The following is a 6,995-nucleotide window of genomic DNA, read 5'->3' on the forward strand; positions in this document are numbered from 1 at the left end:
CTATCGTCATTATTTGATTTAAATATTCAAGATATTAGTATTGAATTCTATCAAAAGATATCTTTAAAAACAATTGTTATAATGTTCAATAAATCTCCAAATATAATGAAAGAATCGATGTTAGGAATACTGTAATGTTAGGAATGTTTTCTTGTCCAATCTAACATTTCTCCATGTGCGTTGTATATGCTATTGAAGTATTTGAATCGGCAATGGATCGGTTACACAGTAAAGACTTTTTTTTGTCAAATCTCAAAAGTGAATTCTTTTTGATTACTTTTAGAATTTATACTGTAGAATTATATTTTCACTTGTATAGAATGGATGAAAATGGATCGTCCTTCCCCGTAGCGATAGTTAAACCGATGACATAATTGAGAAATAAGCATATTTGGTCTGTTCCCGGCCACTTTCATTAATGGAAGAAACCCGAGAGGTATTTTCTCCACAGGTTTCTCGCATACTTTTGCTGCTGTGAGAAGGAAGAGGAGAACTGGGCATCGTTTGAGATTCAAATATGAAGATTTGATATCATATCTGATGCTTAGGGTTTTAGTATATATGCTGAAAATTTGTTCTTAAAATAAAAAAAAAAGCAATTCATAATTTGGTAGAAAATCTTGCTCGAAAGAGCTGACAGTTTTCGGCAGTTGCTTTTTCAAAGAATGATCTTGCAAAATTTAGTTTCGGGAAGTGTGATTCGAATGGGATAGTATCGGATGGGGATCGCTATTGAAATATTTCGGGTGAGTTGAAATGAACACTGGGGACAAAATCCGGAGAAGAAACGGCTAAAAGTCTGCCAGAGATGAATGGGACGCGAGTTGGCTGTTTGGCATTGATTAAATTGAAATAATTCTCATCCAATTTGAATCTGCTGATGGCCCGCAGTGATTCCAACCAAGGGCTGTTTGATGTTAGGTGACATTTCCTGAAATTAAAAATATCTGTTTGGTATTCCAAGATTCCACAAAAATTCCTTTTGAGGAATGCACATGAATGATAGTTGAGCTTTTGTTCGAAATTTTGCCCTTTTTTCACTTTCTTATTTAATTTCTTTGTCTACAACATATAAATTTTGTGGGACTACAACTCCTTTCAATGGGTCCTCAATTCTATATTTCCTGTTAATTCTTTCATTTTTTGCGTATGGAAAGGATTGGAAGATTTCAAAAATTCCTTTTATTACATGGATGGTCGAAATCGTTAAAATTCTTGTAATAAGCCAATTTGGGGTGGGAACCCTAAAATAGTTTTCTTTTGAAGTAAACGAGAAGCTTGCATTCTTTTGAAGGAAAAAAAGCTGCTTTTAAACATGAAAAAGATTGAAGCTGAAAGATAAACAATACTAAAAAAAAGTCCAAATTTAGAGATAAATGTCTTTTAAAGTTGTGGTTAAAATTGAATCGCTTGTAAAATCAGATTCGAGACTTAAGTTTTGAGTTTTTACTCTTTTCAATCAGAAATGTAATTCGATGCATCTAAAGAATAATGCATATTCATCTAAAAAATTGTTAAATATTTTTCAGGAAAAAATGTATTCAATTTTTTGTTGCATTTCCCAAAAATTTAATCTGCATCATTCCAGTGTATGTTTTTTTTTCAATATTCAACTTTAAAATATTAGTAAATAAAATGCCAAAATGACGCATCGTCTTGAACGGTGTCCGAGAGAACCCATCCACATGCAAAAGGTTAATTTTAGTTTTACATCAAGGATCAGTCTTCTGAACATCATTCGTCTTGTCTTCATTTTCTTCCGATGATTGAAGACTGAGATATCCCTGCCTTTTTAAAATTTTCGATTGAATAATGGAAATTATTTTTGTTAAATTAGAGTAAGATTAAATTTTACATAACTTCGTTAAAGCAATAAGTGAAAGGAATCGTGCTATAGAAAGAATTTTGGATAATCATAACCGTATACACTCGTTTTTAATTATTCTTATCTTTTTGAATATTGTTCTTCAGTCGTCATCTTCCCTAGCTTTGGTTAATTTAAATTTTCAGTCTCGTGCATAGGAAGATTCTAATCTTTAAAAGGTCCTTATTTTAATAAATAAATGTTGGCATCCAAAATAGAACTTTTGTTTTTGCTTTTTCAAAACGCAACCAAAATAGGCCATACCATACGATGTATTGGTCATCAGTTCTTGTATTTAAAGTGAATGTTAGGGCATCTATTTCTGTGATTTTGACAACAATATTTAAAACAAGGTCTTTTCATTAAGATTCTAAAAACTTGTCTAACAGACAGTCTGCCATCTGACTCTGTCAGGACTGTCAATGAAAAGAGAAATTTCTTTGAATCATCAGATAAAAGAATTGTAAGAGAATTTCTATTTAGTAAATAACAACCAGAATGCTCTTGATTAAACATTTTTGGATTCAATTTGAACAATTTGCACTCGATTTGAATCCCTAACTTCTTCACATATCGGATTTATGTCATTTTGCGTGTTCTTTAAAAGAAAAGGACTTGTTACTTTCACTTTTATTTGCCTCGTTAATTATAAAATTTTAATAGATTAATGGTTTCAACATATAATAATCTCAAAAATAGATTATTTTAAAAAAATTCTTTCTTTACCAAAATTTTTAAAGATGGAATTGAGTAGCTATCCATTCGTCATTTGAAAAATAGTTCTTCATTATGTCATAAGCAGCATATGTTTTACAGTATGATTATTTGTACGGAATAAGAATCTGGAATCTTTTTTCATACATTAGTTTCTGCAGACAAAGAAAAATCTGCTTGAGTATTTTCCATGATGTTTGATACAAGACAAAACGATAATACAGATAAAATTAGAAATTAAGATCGTATTTCTGTGTTGAAAATAAGACTCACAAAAAATAAAATGCAAAATTATTTAATCCATCTTGTTTCGCTTATTTTGTGATGGACGCGAATGGATATTTAGGACGTTTGCAGTGCTGAATTCGAAAGAAAGTACGAGATTGTTTAAAACTTTCCATATGCGGATTCGAAAGAACGTCTAATTAATTGCAGCAGACGGAAAATAAATTTTAAAAAAATGGAGCAAAACGCTGAATTAGCTGTGTATGCAATTTCCCGTTCAGCGAAAATCGCAGAATAACAATTTCATTTTTAATAAACTGTATTTCATTGCTGATTGTAATTCGCAAGTTTCGAAACCTGAAAAATGGCATCACTGAAAAATAGTATATTTAACAAAAATGAATGATTAAACCTTTCCTTCATAATGTTGTATTAACGGATGGCAAATAGTTCTAGTCTATTTGAGATTTTCGGTAAAAAGGCAATTTTTCAACATCAGTTGAAAGGTCTATTTATATCATAAGAGAAATGTTTTCGACTTATTTTACGGAAATTATCTGTTTGACTTTTGTCTATAGAAATGATGTAGATGACACTTTGAAATAAAAATATATAAGCATTTAGCGAATGCTAGAAATTTTTCTTAAAGCAGAAAAAATACAATCAAATTATGTTTCCATTTTTTTTGTTTGGTTGATATTCCTTATTAAACTTTCCATATTAGTTTTAAATTAGAATTAAAAAAATGCCTCTAAAACATTCTATCTAGGCAAATGAACGATTTCCTTGAGTTGTAAATGTGAAATTATTGTAAGTAGTTTCTAAAGTTGGATACTAAAATGGTAATTTGAAGGGGAGAAATTCTACAAATTGTGTATTATTAACATTCGTTAATGTGATGGTTTTGAGCTGCATGAAGAAGTTACTTGCATTGGCTTCTAAAATTAGCTATTTTAAAATCGGAGAATGATTCGTTAGTTTTTTTGGAAAAATCCTCAATTATTAAGATTTTATTTTTTCATTGATATTTCTCATTGCAAAACGTCGTCCTAATTTATATAGCATACTGATTAAAATAATAAAGGGTCAGTTCACAAGATATGCAATTGTTTTTTTTTTCTGGAGCAATAGCAAAGAAAAAAACTATTAAATTTAATATTGTTTGAAAGTGTAAAAATTTAAAATATCCTAATCCATCTCTTAACAAATGTAGATCATAGTAAAATCTTATTTCGTCGAAGCGTTGTTCAAATTATTCTCTGATTTAAACACCGAATTAGTTTGTAACAGCAGTTTGAGCTGTGCTGTCATCAGAGTAGTTGGATATTCAAGAGTCTGAATACTTTGTTTTCTCTATGGGTTCTTATCCCCTGGCAGCAATTGAAGGATCTTAGATTGTTAATATGTGAAGGCTGTATTTGGGTCAGATACTAAATTCTGTGACTCGCAGCATTATACGTTGATGAAAATATAATTTCTCTCGAAACCTTTTACATTTACAATGTAAATATGTAATGTGAAAATGAGCTTCTCACTGATATTCGATTCGATTCAGTTTTGTCAGTAAAATCAGCATTTGTTCAAGCTCATGTGAAGGTTTCCACTTAACTCACTCCTTGCGTGAATCTTTTCCTAACAATTAGAAGTGGATATGCACGGGTTTGTGAAGGTTGCATACATTTGATAAAAAGTGTATTTTAAAATTTCCGATGCCTTCAGTGTGTCATGTGATGTTTCTAATCGAAAACGCCCTCTTTTTGAGTACGTTTCAGAAAAAGCGGAAGAATTGTTCTGAGTCATTTCATTTGATCGCTTTTTTTATATTCCAACAAAATCGCAAATGGAGCAATTTATTATGCGAAGCTGCTTTGGTGCTACTAAAAATATTCGAAACAGCAAATTATATATAAAGATTCTAAAAGATAATTAAACACTAATTATTTTATAAATAAGTTGAAACGAGATTTCTTTTAGATTATCGAAAATAACAATTATATAACAGGTAATTCAATTATAGTTTTTATTAAATACTAGTTAAGTGTTAGAATTCCAATTAATACTGTTAAGTTGTTAAGAACTATACAATTAGAATTTTTAATTGTATAGTTCTTAACAATGTGATATCCATAAATAGTGATTTATGATTGTTTTCATGAAATGTATTCACTCAAAAAGGAAATAATTTCATTTCCAAAAAAAGAAAAAACTTTCTAAAACACTTTTTAATTAGAGTAAATGTAGAAATTTCAAAAATTCTTTAATCCATATTTCTTTACTTTTGAATTGAGAAAAGTCCTGAAATCCACACGAATGAGCGCACAGTTGTTTTCGGTATTCTCATTTCTGCCAGTAGAGAAGCTTGCTTTGAGTGAATATTCCATTTACATTTCTAACATTTTGCAGTTTCAATAATTATTTTTGATAATAGGACGATTATAAAAAAAAAAAATCATTACGAATTTTTTAACAAATAAAGGGGAACAGAATCCGAAAGATACCGAAATATATTTTACTATCAATATTAGCGTCATCTTCATTTTAACTGTTTTAATTTCATATAGCGATGAAAATTAAAATCGAGGAGTCTCGCTTTGTAATCGTCATGTTCCGCTTCTTTCTAAATGCATCGTTTAAAAGTTTAAAATATTTATTCCGGATGCGAAATACAGAGGAAGTATCGTAATCTTTCTAAAATTTGAATTCGAGATTTTGACGAAACGAATCATTACGTTAGATTTCCCAGCGTTTTAAAAACACACTTTTGACTTCATGCCTGTCTGGAAACATAATTCGAAAATGTTTTCATCTGGGCGGATAAAATGCAGTGTATGGCCTTATGACCAAATTTGCATCACATTTTGTGCAATATTCATTCGGAGGAAGTCTGTCTGTCCGACTATCTAAATGAACTCAATTTGGAAACAAAGAGCTAGATAAATAACATTTGATGGAAATTCTACATTTAAAGTATAGATACCTATGAAACTTGGAACCAAATCCATCAAAGGATTGAATTTTCTGCCGATCTGTGATTTTTCAAGCTTTCAAAACGCGATAACTGAAATGTAATGAGTTACTATATGTAATGTGATTTTGTGTTTACAATAGCAGTTGTGTAAGATTTTGGCTTTAATTGATTGGGAACGAGCATGAAACACAAATTCAGTTTTCTTGTACCTAGTGCTAAATGTTATGTCTTAAACGCCAAAGAAAATCTCGAAGAATGACACGATGGAGTCAGTAAAACTGTTAAATATGCTAAAGATCAGTATTTTTATTACTATTATTTACTACTAACTTGTGAAACATTCCCGCTAATACCCAGGGTGGACAATTTTATGTGGAGGAAGGGGTGGGGTGGGGGATAACGCATTTGTTTAGAGCAGGCGAGAAAGTTTTGAGGACCCCCACCCCCCCTGGAAATCATTGCTGCTAAAAATAGGTTTTCACTCAATATATCATTTCCATTTTCAAAATGGGATAAATTTAGGGATTATTATTTGATCTTCATTCCTTTATTATCGTGCGAGACTTTAATGTGTCCAGTTTTCCAATCATTAACTAACGTCAAAATCGTTGGAATGAACATTTCTTTGAATGAGTAATAGTTTCTTTCTAACGCTTACTAGCTATTTGTGTAAATGTTAGCTAATTTGTGAAAAAAATTTATATTCTAATTTTTATATAAATAAATTTCTATTGTTGTCATTTCTTTTTCAGTCTTAGAAATTTTCTATTGATCCAGAATTGACAGTTTTGCCATCTGTTAACATTTTATAAAGAAATATTTCTAAATATCATTATTAAACGCTTCAAATTTATTGAAATTTATTCTTATCTTATTTAAATTTGGAACATTTCCTTTGTTATTTATATTGAAAGAATGAAGCATGCTAAAGAATTCTTTTCTTTTTCAGCGCTCAAGATCACTGGATGACATCGGTGACTACGGTGAGTTTCTTTTTCGATTTTTAAATTCAATTATCATTTTTGTACTGTTACCTTTTTATTAGAATAATTTTCATAGAAAATTGCAGTTAACATATTTTGCAGTGATTTGCACCATTTTATGGATATCGCTCATTGAATCAGATATAATTTTACATGAATTGCAATACAGTGTGCTACTTTTAAAATGCGATATCTCTGCCACTTTGCCACTCATGTCTTATTTTTACAAAACTGGCATCCA

The sequence above is a fragment of the Argiope bruennichi genome, chromosome 6, assembly GCF_947563725.1.
Source record: "Argiope bruennichi chromosome 6, qqArgBrue1.1, whole genome shotgun sequence".
NCBI classification, from domain to species: Eukaryota; Metazoa; Arthropoda; class Arachnida; order Araneae; family Araneidae; genus Argiope; species Argiope bruennichi.